The sequence below is a fragment of the Macaca thibetana genome, chromosome 2, assembly GCF_024542745.1.
Source record: "Macaca thibetana thibetana isolate TM-01 chromosome 2, ASM2454274v1, whole genome shotgun sequence".
NCBI classification, from domain to species: domain Eukaryota; kingdom Metazoa; phylum Chordata; class Mammalia; order Primates; family Cercopithecidae; genus Macaca; species Macaca thibetana.
In genome coordinates, this window is record NC_065579.1 from 160024441 (window position 1) to 160037951 (window position 13511).

General features: G+C 38.5%; 1 protein-coding gene across 36 annotated transcripts in view; it reads left to right on the plus strand.

Moving 5' to 3' along the window:
- Positions 1 to 13511, plus strand: part of ZBTB20 (zinc finger and BTB domain containing 20) — an 811121-nt gene that overhangs the window by 663283 nt on the left and 134327 nt on the right. Inside the window, exon 1 of one of the 36 annotated variants that reach the window (XM_050781951.1) lies at positions 1 to 13511. This exon is cut by the window's right edge and continues 16106 nt beyond it. The exons of the other annotated variants lie outside the window; for them this stretch is intronic. The gene's annotated coding sequence lies outside the window, so the exon portion shown is untranslated. 36 annotated transcript variants of the gene reach the window in all.

A 13511-nucleotide genomic window follows, 5' to 3' on the forward strand; every position in this document is an offset into this window, starting at 1 on the left:
TCTTAGTAACTCTTGCAATTTTTGAAAAGGTGGCCTATAATTATGTTTATGAAACAATGCCGAATTGTGATATTTTAATAAAGCCCACATCATAATTCCACAAATAAAAAGTTAATCAACTTAAAATTCTCTTAAAAGCCTCAAAGCATTTCACTCTTCAAAAGTAGCAACTCCTACCAATTAAGTCTATGACCTCAACCCATGTCCTACATGATGAGGAGAGAGACTCATGTTCTCAATCACTTATATATCGTTCAGTCTTCTACATTTTCTAAATTTCTGGTCTCCACTGTTAACCATTTACTGGTAGAGCTATGTAAATAACTGAATTGAATTCAGGCCATATACTTATATGATACTTTCTACTGGAATAGGATATATTTACTTAAAGAAAGTCTGGTAGTAAATACTTATGATCTGTCTTCTTCTTGCTGTATCTATACTGTCCTCACCAAGAGGGGAGCAGCCATGCTGTCTCAGATGGTAATGATGTGCTGCTTATTTACTCTCCTTATAAGTGCACATGCTTTAGTTCATTTATTTTCAAAATCACTATAAATAATGGTCAGTTTCTGCATATTCAAAGCAAGAAAATATTTGTATAAATATTCTCTTTGTGTATCATGAAAGATATGAGGAAGACATCATTATGGGAAAATTTTTTTCAAATAGTCTAATTTATTAAAATCTCATGATTGTACTCATAGCATGTTTAATTAAGGTTAAATATGAAAAGTAAAAATAGACTTATGTTATTAAACTAGAACCACAATGAGAAAGTAAAAGAGATGCTGTCAAGACTCTTCACTGCTAGGTAAGAAATGTTGTGAACAGGTTGTTTTCCTCTGAAAACTTTCCCTTTTTAGGAACCATCTGACCAATACTGCCATAAATCCTAAAGCAGCTGTGAATTAATGGGCCTATATATGTGCTGCAGGTCTATAGTATAAGGCATGCAGTAAGCTCTCAATAAATGTTTGGAGAATGAATAAATAATTATGAATGAATTGCATTGGCATTTCAAAGACTAAATCAGAAATCAGGTAGTGTTCTTAATTTTTTAAAGTCCTTGATTAGAAGTTAGAGGTCTGCTGAATTTCTAAACCTTGGTCTATAACTTTCCAAACAATAAACTACTTAAAGAATTATGAATAATCTTAATATTTAAAATTGGAGCAGATTGGTTACTTTCTACCTCCAGAACACACACACATCCATGTATGTGTGTAAACAGTTACTAGATCACAATGTAAAGTGTACTTTTTACTGTGAGTCATGAATAAAAATATTTGGAACCCTGCCAAAAAACAACAAAAAAATTGTGTAGATTAAGATAATATCTTCTATTCAGTAAGTCTACAGTTTGCTTAAAATTTAAGAGTGACTAGACCCATTAAAAATGACAGGCGTTCTTTCTGTATCTATGAGGTAACTCAGATTTGGCCTCCATTCTTCTAGGTGGTCTCCTCTCCCCTTCCTTGGAGTGCCATCCAAATGCAGTATGAAAGTGAGGGTGGACAGCAGTTCAATACAGTCTACTCACTATGGTGTCTGGTCTCAGTGTTGTCTTCTGAGCTCAAATTCACTGAGATGTCTGAGAGCCCACCTCGTCTTTAGTTTCCTGTCCATGTAGATCCTGATGTGTCTTCCTTGTCCCAGCTCCAAGGCCTCCTCAAGTCTTCAGGCTCCTTTGTCATGTCTTCCTTGCTCTGGGCCCTTCTGGGTCGTGCTGGGGCATGGTGACCCTGTGAGGCTATCTTAAGTCCATAGTCCCTAGACACCCCCCTGCAAAGGCATCTTCCTGCTCCCACATCATGGATGTGTTTACCCTTAGACCCAAGCTTCACCCTCCCCTTCCTCTACGACAGAGTGGCTGACCCATGTCAGCTAGATTCCCAGTTGGATTTGGTGCTTGTGAGACATTTGTGAGTGGCGAGAGGGTCAGTAGAAGGCATAGGCCAGAGTTTTCCCCCACGGTTCATTGCGTCATCATCATCCCAGCCACATTTCCTTTGTGGTTTACTCCCTCTGAACAAGTCTGCTGTGACTGCAGCTTCCCTGGTGACCCAGGCCTCCGGGCATCAATAGCACCATCTCTTTCCATTGTCCTTTCAGCATAGGGACATAGAGACACAGTCCTTCATCTAAAAGAGTCCACTGACTGTTAGGGAAGGATGAACACGTAACACAGATACCTGTAATGCAGCAAGAAACAGAGAGGAAACAAATTATATTAAATGATGCATTGGGACTGGAGATGCGCATACAGTCATCCCAATACTTGCCTGCAAAATAGAGTTTCTCAGAGAAGACCTATCAGTCAGATGGTATTTGATCTGAATCTTCAGGAATGAACAGGGATTTAGCAAACAAATCGGGGAGGGATTCTCACCTCTGTTATTTCTCTGTATCCTTCCCAATGCACTGATTTTCAAGAGAAGCTTGTACATTCCTTATGTAGAAACATAACAGATCTCTCAGGGTTTATCCTCATTTGGATTAGTAAATGGAGCAGCACTAGAGTGGTAGGATGCGTGTGACCTGAGTTTCAACTCTGTTGAGTACTATCAGCAGCTTACAGGAAATGAGGTTTTTTGTTTTTTTTAATGTATCCTTTTGTAGATTCAATGGGGCCATTTCTAGAGTTCAGTCTTGACCTAAAGACTTGGATCTCAAGGCATTGAAACAGTCTTACAAAATGTACAATCCACAAAAAATACATACTTAAGCCATCTAAAATATATTCTCTCTATATTGGCCAAACTTCCATAATGAAACAGATTTCAGATTATCCTGTAACACTCCAATCTGTCAGGACTTTCCTCAGAATACTGTATTTTGCTATTTTTTTAAACAGAGAAGTAAGACTAGTGATTTACAAATAACTTCATCTATTAGTATGCTAGAAACAATATTCCTAAACTTGCCCTTTATGATCTAATAATTTTAAAATGAAACTAATCGTTGTTCTTTCCCTTGTTTGCAAAACGGAAAATGATAATATTACAGAAAACAATAAAGACATTGAACTGTTAAAAAAAATAATAATAACTAGCCTTCCGATGACTTACCATCATCTTTGCCTCTTTGCTGACATCCCTATGTGTTCCTTATCATTTTTGTGCTTGAAATATATATTGTGTCAGCTTTAGTCCAGCCAACAAGTTGAGTAATCCAGCAAGTTTAGGACAAAGAAGTGTGTTGCAACTGAGGTGAAAGGTCTTTTAAAAGCATATTAGCTGACTATATGGATGTTCTTCAGTTCAAACCTGACCACCCTTTGCTCTGCCATGGAAATACATCCACTACTAGTGTTATAAGTGATCCTATGAGCAAACGTGTGCATCAGTGGTCCTCCAAAACATCGTATTTACATCAGGCTTAATAGGACATTCATAAAGCAACATGCAGTTTGTTGTATTTCAATGCATGTGACCTCCTTATTTCAAAAGCAAGTATTTTAAAATATAGTAATAGCATTTCTCTATATGCAAACCTCTGTACATAAAAAGGTTTACATTTTAAAACAAACATGTTTTTGAGTTTTATCCAAATTCAAAAAAAGCATCTGAAAAATTTAACAGCTGAAAAACACTTTCTCCTTGCTGGGAAAACTTAAACCTTGCTAGGTTTTATGCAACTTTAAAAAAAAAATCACTTCTGTGCTGAGAACTAGCATGAGAAATCTCAGCATGAAAGGTTGTTGGATTTTTTTTCTTCGTAAAACTAAGCCCAATTGTTGGTTTTAAGAGTTATGCCACAATATACATAAGCTTTGTTAGGAACAAATATAATCTAATTTCAAGGTCATCTTCAACAAAAATTAGGGGGGAAGATAAAGGCTACTTAAGCAGTGATCCAGTGTCTGAAAGCAAAGGTTGAGAACATCATTGTACCATCAAGGTCTAGAAGCGCTGCTAACCCTGAGCGGGTTGTTACTGTTTGAAAAGCCTGTGGGTATTTGTTTTATTATTGTCTCACTCAATTCTTACTTAGCTGAGAGTATCTCACAAGGGAAGCACTGCTTTGTGATGGTGTCCTGGACTTTGTTTTCTGTTTGTTTCAGCACTTCAATAAATGGTCTGTTACCTGCCATTATGACCTTGCATGCATTTGCTGAGCAGTTTTTCAAAACAAAACAAATTATGTGGCTGTATTTCTAGAACGCTGAGCCATTTTCAAGATAGCATGGAATTAGAAACACACATAGACACGTCCACACAATTGTATGTTTATACTGAACACATATGTTCAGGCATATTCAGGAAAATAAGAAAAGGGAAAATAGGTTGGACAATACAAATATGGAAATACAGCTTGTTCAATCGTTTAGAGCCCATACTCCCCTAACAGTGTACATATGTAGACGTGACTTTGTAAAGAAGACCCACGTGTGTGTGTACACTCAAGCATCTTCCTTTTAATACTCTACTGGGGATAAAGGACACAAAGTAATTTTTGAAATATCATGCTGGCTACTTTTAGAGTATATTAATGTGGGTAGTTGACTCAAGAGGTCAGGTTTAAGAGAAGTAGCAACATATTTCTATTATTTACATGGTGATTTTGTTTTATAAGTCCTTCCTTGAAGACAGACTTAGATATTTCAAGACCTCTTTAGAAAAATTTTTCAGCACCTTCTGTGCTCCAAATTGAGTCAGTTTGCATCATGTTTCAGTGTAACTGAGTAACAGGCTAGCAAATTCTCTGCTTTCTTATTCACCAAAATCCAAAATAGAACTCACAAAAACTCCTTCCTCCTTCCCCCCATCTTAAAAAAACACCCCACTGTGGCCCCCCCATGGAGGAACAGACCAGAAAAAAAAAAGTAAACAGAGCCAGCTGTAACTATAGCACTTTGCTCAGTACTGTGAGCTTGCTAGAGCTGGCACATTTTTTGTAATACAGATGCATAAATGTACTGTCTGAGGCAGAGGAATTGCAGCATCCCCGTTAGTATTTCTTGACTGCCTTGGTCTAAAGTATGTTGCACAGGAGAAGCCTCCCTAAACCCAGGATAAAAGACTTAATTTGGTATCTATTTTTTAAAATTGTGACCTTCCGTGACTTAATTTATAAGGTTTGTAGAAAACCACCTTTTTCAGACTTTCACGAGATTTTTCCAAATTCAGACTTCCAGGGTCTATGTCTTACTCTCACACATGCACGTATGCATACACATTTCAGATTACATATTTAAAGTAAAATATGTAAATATGGAGTTTTAAAGTTATTAAATGTGTATATGTGTTTGTGTGATAACGAATTGTTTAATAATGAATTGTTTCACAGTGGACATAAGATAATCAAACCAATGGAAAATTATTGTTTAAAACCATGATAGGCCAGGCACAGCGGCTCATGCCTGTAATTCCAGCACTTTGAGAGGCTGAGACAGGCGGATCACGAGGTCAGGAGATCGAGACCGTCATGGCTAACACGGTGAAACCCCGTCTCTACTAAAAATGCAAAAAATTAGTCGGGCATGGTGGCGGGCGCCTGTAGTCCCAGCTACTCGGGAGACTGAGGCAGGAGAATGGCATGAACCCAGGAGGCGAAGCTTGCAGTGAGATGAGATCGCACCACTGCACTCCAGCCTGGGTGACAGAGCGAGGCTCCGTCTACAAAAAAAAAAAAAAAAAAAAAAAAAACCATGATAGCTGTTAGTTTTTCCAGAATGCAATATGCATTTTTAAGGTCAGCTTGTTAATTGAGTACTGCTTTTCCTTCTCTAAAATTATTTGCTAGAATAAAATTTGTTGAATAAATAATACTGATTAAAGTGAATGGGAAGGAAAAATGTACTTTACCCAAAGGTCCAGTTAAACATCCAAAATTGAACCAAAACTTTGTCCAAAATTCATATCTGCCTCTGAGGAATAAAGATTAGAAACACTGAAGTCTAGGCCAGGTGCGGTGGCTCACGCCTGTAATCCCAGCACTTTGGGAGACTGAGGCGGGTGGATCACCTGAGGTCAGGAGTTCGAGACCAGCCTGACCAACATGGAGAAACCCTGTCTCTATTAAGAATACAAAATTAACCAGGCGTGGTGGCGCATGCCTGTAATCCCAGCTATTCAGGAGGCTGAGGCAGGAGAATCGCTTGAACGCGGGAGGCAGAGGTTGCGGTGAGCCGAGATTGCGCCATTGCACTCCATTTTGGGCAACAAGAGTGAAACTGTGCCAAAAAAAAAAAAAAAACAGGAAGAAAGAGAGAGAGAGAAAGAGAGAGAGAAAAAAAAAAATTAAGAAAGAGAGAGAGAGAGAGAGAAAGAAAGACTGAGGTCTATGCCAAAGAGTGCAGGGTATGGACCAGGCGTGGTGTCTCACGCCTGTAATCTCAGCACTTTGGGAGGCTGAGGTGGGCGGATCACCTGAGGTCGGGAGTTCAAGACCAGCCTGACCAACATGGAGGAACCCTGGCTCTACTAAAAATACAAAGTTAGCTGGGCGTGGTAGCGGGCGCCTATAATCCCAAGCTACTCGGGAGGCTGAGGCAGGAGAATTGCTTGAACTTGGCAGGCAGAGGTTGCAGTGAGCTGAGATCATGCCATTGCACTCCAGCCTGGGCAACAAGAGCAAAACTCCATCTCAAAAAAAAAAAAAAAAAAAAAAAAAAAAAAAAAAAGAGTACAGGGTACAGAGGTCATTTTCAGAAGCTTAGAAATGAATTCCAGAGGTTCAGTCCTGTGTTCGAAAACACCCTGTGTCCTTTTGGGCACATTAATTCACCTTTAAGCATCAGTTTCTTTGTCTATAATCAGAAAACTCTTGTGACGATTAAATGGGATAATACACGTCAAACATGTAGCCCAGTAAGGCCAATATCAACCACATAGAAAATGCTTCATAATGGTAATTATGGATCTAAATTATTTTAGCAATGGTAGTATCTTTGAAATAAGTATTTAGCCTGGAAATAGAAATGGTGCACACTTAAGCATGTTATTTCAGGCATGGTTTTCAGTTTATATGTGATGTTTCTTTATAAGCACAACACATAATTATGCAACCAGTGTTTTGCTTTTTCAAGGTAACATTTATTGCACACTAACAGTGTCCTAGGTACTGTGGAAGGGATTAGAAGCACATATTCTCTTATGATCCTTAGAACAGCCCCTACAAGTTACAATTATATCCATTTTTCAGATGAGAAAACTGAAGCTGAGAAAGCATCAGCAGCTTGCCCACAGTTAGATAACTAGGTAATGATTGGGTAAGACTTTGAACCAGGCAGTCTAGCCATAAACTGCAACCTAAGAAAATAATTACAAGTAAACAAAAATCATTATACACAAGATATTTATCATATGGCTGTGACTTGAGTGTGTCCCCAGAATTTCTTGTGTTGGACACTTAATCTCTGATGAAAAGTGTTGAAAGATGAGGCCTAATAAGAGGTGATCAGGTCATGAGAGCTCTGCCTTCATGATTGAATTAATGTCACCACTGCAGGAGTGTGTGCATTAGTTATCATGAGAGTGCGTTTATTATAAAAGTGAGTTTGGCTCCTTCTTGCTCTCTGGCTCTTGTGCTCTCTTGCCCTCTGACTTCCACCATGCGATGATCTAGCAAGAAGGCCCTCGCCAGATGCCAGTACCTTGATATTAGACTTCCCAACCTCCAGAACTGTGAGAAATATTTTTTTTTAATTAGCCAGTTTATAATATTCTGTTATAGCAACACAAATGAATTAAGACATAAACATGCATTTTTACCTTTTTGTTCTAGATATTTCAAACATATACAAAAGTAGGAAGAATATCATAGTGAACTCTCATGAGTTCCTCACTCTGCTTCAACAGTTATCAGCTCATGGTAAATCTTGTTACAATACAGATTTTTATTTGTATTATAAAACTGGAAATAAGCTAGATGTTCAACTCTAGGGTACTGGTACTGGTTAAGTATAGTATAACGTATCTATTAGATAGAATTTTGAGCCACTAAATGTTTATGAAGAACCTATAATAGTATGAACTATTTATACTATACATTAAGTTAAAAGGCAGAATACATAGTAATACATATGGTATAATCACACCTTTTTTAACAATAGATTGTGAATCTTGGAAATATAGGATTTTTAAGATTTTTTGTTTTTTTACTTTATTTTCTAAACTATATCATGAACATATCTTATTAGGGAAAAATTAATTACTTCTCTAATATTCAGAAAAATATGAATCTATTCATTAATAAAGACAGCTTATTTACCTAGCCTCACAGAGTGAGACTCTGTCCCAAAAAAGAATATACTTACCACAATTCAAACTTTTCTAAGTGATTCAGAGTTATTATCTTGAACTACAATTCAAATTTGTTTATATTGATGAGGGTGTGGAAGTATAAAAGTAATGCTACATATTTGAATATTATTTTATGGTTTCCAAACTTCTCAATTAACCATTTGGTCCTTATTCTATAAGATTATTTGTTTTTGTGTTTCTTTACCCTCTGACTGCTATATGTTTAGTTCTCATGCCTTCTTTTCATAGTTTTTATTTTTCTTCTTTCGCTATCAAGTTACCTTTTGTTGTGCAAGTCTCAAAGATCCTCATTCCTTCTCTGATGCATTATTTCTAATCTTCTTTAGACAATAAAACAAAAAAACTGTGTTTTGATTGTGTGTAAAGTACATGCATGAACTCATTCACTTGACAAATACTGTGAGTCGTGCACTTTGTATACTCAGCACTGGAGAGGATACACAGATAAGACATACCTTGCCCTAGAAGTTTTAATCTAGCAGCAGAGCTGAGACATATGTCTACTTCGCTAGAATTAATAGTGAAAAGTAAAATGCTCTGTAAAAGTAGTACAGATATGATATTCTTGGAGTTCAGAGGAGAGCTAACTGAGGGCTTCATCAGAAGAGATGACACTGGATTTGGGCTTTGAAAAACAAGGAGGATTTGAGCATTCAAAGATAGAAGGAAAGAGCATTATTCTGTCATGAGAAAAGCATGGAAGAATCAAAGGGTAAAGATTCTGCAAAGAAGTAATTGATTTTAACTTGAGCATGGAGTATGTGAAGGTGAGTAGTGGGAAATAAAGTGGTAAAAGTATACTGGGACCAGAAAGTGAAAGGACTTGATTATTAAGGCAAGGAATTTGTACTTCATTCAGGAGACAGCGGGGAGCTATTGAAAGTTTTTAGTAGGAGAGTAACATAATCAGAGCTGTGCCTCAGGAAGATTAATCTGGCAACAGTGAGTAAAATGGATTGGAGTAGGGAGAGACCAGAGGACACAGGATCAGATAGAAGACTATTACAACAGTCCAGGTGAAAGGCAATGAAGGCCCTAACTAGGGCAGGGGCAGAGGGAATGAACAGAGATGGCAAACTGATTTATGAGACGTGGCAGGAGAATTAATCCATTATATTTGGGGGAGTAAGGGAGAGGAAGACACCAAACACATCTCTTTGATTTTGAACCTGAGTAGAGTCATAAACAGAAACAGGGCAGCAAAGCAGGAGCAGGGTTGGGAGGGGAAAGCACACGTTTAATTTTGAAAACACTTGAGTGAAGGTGCTGACTGGGTATCTGTGAGCGGTCCACTAGGCTTTTGGAGACATGAGACTACAATGCAGCAGAAGGGCCAGGCTTCGAGATAAAGATTTTGAGTCACCTATGCCTCACTGGATAGAGAAGCAAGAGAAGAGGTTTTTAAAGAGACTTGGAGGGTTTATGTGTGATCTCTTTAATACCAATTTTGGCTGCTCGCAGGTCTTTTTCACTTTCTGTTTGTTCTTAACCATATTTGGAATGCCACATAAATGGTGTGCAGATATGTGAAGCATTGCTGTATGCATACGAACACACAAAATAGATTCTAAAATAATGAACTAGTTTGGAATATAGCTAATGGGGTCAATTTTACAGTATCCATAGACTATCTTCACTTGTGATATATTCCTGTGTGATATGGTTTGGCTGTGTCCCCATCCAAACCTCATCTTGAATTGTATCTCCCACAATTCCCACATGTGGGAGGGACCCAGTGGGAGGTAATTGAATCCGGGGGGCCTATCTTTCCTGTGCTATTCTCATGATAGTGAATAAGTCTCAAGAGATCTGATGGTTTTAAAAAGGGGAGTTTCCCTACACAAGCTCTCTCTTCTCTGCCACCATGTAAGATGTGACTTGCTGCTTCTTGCTTTCTGCCATGATTGTGAGGCCTCTGCAGCCACATGGAACTATAAGTCCATTAAACCTCTTTTTCTTCCCAATCTTGGGTATGTCTTTATCAGCAGTGCAAAAACAGACTAATACACTGTGTAACCTTAGAGAAATCACTGTACCTCTTACTTCTCTGAGTCTCAGATTCCTCATCAGATAGATGAAGAGATTGATCAAAATCTCTCCGTAACTGGCTGCAAGTAGCCAAAACTGACATAGAAGTAGAATCACCTGAGGAAGGCAGGGGAAGGACAAGGCTCAGGAATCTGTGATTTGTGTTTTTACCTATTTTTTTTATTTTTTAGAGACAGGGGTCTCGCCGTGTTGCCCCAGGCTGGCCTCAAACTCGGGGGGTCCAGTGATACTCCTGCCTCAGCCTTCCTTCCCAGTCACATTCCACTGTGCCTGGCTGGGAATCTGAAACCTCTCTGTGATTCTGAGACACATCCTGGGTTGGAAATCGCTGGGCTACAAAACCTCTTAGGTTCACTCCAGCTCTTACATTCTAAAGCTTTATCAATATTTAGACAAAATATACATTTTTCATGACTCACTCATAAGGGAGGAAACATCAAAAATGCAAACCTACTGTCAAATTAGGTTCATCAGCCAAATACTCCACCTCTCTCCTTTCTATTAGGAGGACAATATATTTTTTAAAGTATTTGAAAGGCACGATGATTTAGAAATCTCCTGTGATTTTATAAAATGTGAAAGACGTAGTGGGTGCTGAAGGGGTAGGATGGAAGAGAAGAAAACCAGGAAGGCTGGGACATAGCACATATAAAGCATGCTGTTCACCAGCCATACCTGGGGACTGTCTGCATACCCACAGTTGAAGTATGTCTGTGCTCTGCAATTGATTTCAGTGCTCTGGCTATTCTTGTTGAGGCACACAGTCCTTGTGCTGTTTCTGATTGTACCTGTCAGGTTGTATATATAAGCATTTCAGAAGTCTGTCTGTACAGACTCAGCACAGGTTTCGAGTGGAATAAAAGAGCCAGTTGAGATTCCAGTCCAACAGGTGAGCTCTTTCCTTCCTTAATGGGCTCATCTTTAACATACCTCTTTGGTTTGGTTTCCATTATACATTTCATACTTTACCTTTCACATAGCTCTTGCTATTACAGCATTGCCTCAGTTTTCCTAGAACAAACATTCTGAAGCTTCCCCAGAGGCAAGAGCATGCTGTATTGGGCCACACAGAAGGGAAGGAGAGCACTGAGGTATCAATTCTTTTTTTTTTTTTTTGAGACAGAGTTTTGCTCTTGTTGTCCAGACTGGAGTGCAATGGTGCGATCTCGGCTCACTGCAACCTCCGCCTCCCGGGTTCAAGTGATTCTCCTGCCCCAGCCTTCGAAGTAGCTGGGATTACAGGCCTGTGCCACCACGCCGAGCTAATTTTTTATATTTAGTAGAGACGGGGTTTCACCATGTTGGTCAGGCTGATCTCGAACTCCTGACCTCAGGTGATCCACCTGTCTCAGCCTTCCAAAGTGCTGAGATTAAAGGCATGAGCCACTGCGCCCAGATGAGGTATCAATTCTTTATTCACTTCCTATGTCCTCTTTCTTCCTTTTTCCCATGGAGGACTCAGATGAACTTGATAGGTTAGACCAGATTAACCTAGACTGTAAAAACAGGTTGGAATTATGAAAATCTGAAAGTTCCCAACTTCCAGGCAAAATTTTGACGTCCCATTTTGCTCAACAAGTATGTTTTGAGGAGTTACTCTAAGTAGGGAATTCTGCTTAGCTTGTAAATCAGAAATTAGCAACCAATTTAGTGATTTTGATTGTACACTGGCTACTACCAAAATTCTAGACATAAGTGCAGAGTAGAACTAATGATAATGATGACGTTAGTACTTTACATTTATTTAGTCCTGAACTGTCTTTTCATAAAATTCTCTTTGGTGCCCTTCTAGTCCCCTAAGGAAATCCTTGTTATCCTTGTTTGTCTCACTGTCATCCCCTTCTCCCACTCTTCAGTTCCACAGTTACCCATTTCCTTTCCCCATTCAAACTGCAGCTTCTTGACTTTAATTACACTCAGTTTGGTGATCTGGTAACCTCATTAAAGTAATTTACTCCAAGGTGTGAATGAGGTTTAACCCTCTTGGAGAAATATGTATTTTAAAAAATACCTTGTTAGACAACTGAGTTTCTTTCCCCTATTCAGTTAATGGCATGTGAAGCGAGATGTTTTCTGAGTAGAGCCCTCAGTTATATCCCCTTGGCCCTCTGACCTGCAACACACAGTGTTTTATTTACATTTGTAAAAGAAAAACATGAAATCAGCCAAGCAGTCCTATATCTGTCACCCTTTATATATTCTCTCTCTCAGTCAGCTCTACCTCCCTGATGTAACTGTACTTTCAATGTGACATGACACCCCTATATATCAGACATTTACTGACTTCAGCCGTGCAACCATGCTGGACCCATCACCTTGTTTCCTAATCTGTTCCCACTCCAATCCCTGATTCCTGGCTGCATCTTGTATTTATCATCTTAATATTGATCTTTGAATTTACCTCTTTAGATTTTGTTCCCATATTCTGGGAGTTTAGTAGACAAAGTACAAGTTCTGGGGTAAAAGGCCACTAGTCATGTGACCTTGAACCAGTTATTTACCATCTCTAAGCCTCTGTTTTCTCATATGCAAAATGGGAGTAGTGTAAGAATTAATATAGATAGGATGAAGAATATTAAGAGTTCAATGCATGGAGTTATTATTGTTAATATTATTTATTATCTTTTCTCCCCTCAACAACTTCAATTGGGATTCTCCTTTGATTCTACCTTAGAGAACCTTTCTTGAGTGTTGTATGCTGGTCAGGACTAGCTTCCTGGATGTGACCTTTTTAGCATTGTATACACAAAATAATGTCAGACACTACATATTTTCTGAACAAAGACTTAGGACATAATTTTATAAATGCAGCGTATATATGGGGATAATAAAAGACAAGATTTGAAACCAGATCTGCTCCAGGAAATCAGAGACTTACAGCTTCTATACCTAACCTTAGGATGTGAATTCTATACACTAGACAGAGATGAATTTTAGAATCGTAAGGTAATACTAATGGTAATTAAGAATATGATAGCTCTGATAACCGATTGTATTAAGAAAGGATGGTCAATTACACAAGGAAAAGATGTTAGTATTTCAGGAAGGTGTTTTTTTCTCCTAAAGGAGAAAGCAGAGCCTTTGGAGTCATATTTGTGTTTGCATGCAAATTCTACCACTTCAAATTCATGGACAAAAAGACACTAACTAAATCACCTTGATCAAATTATTAAATTTACCTGAGTTTCAGTG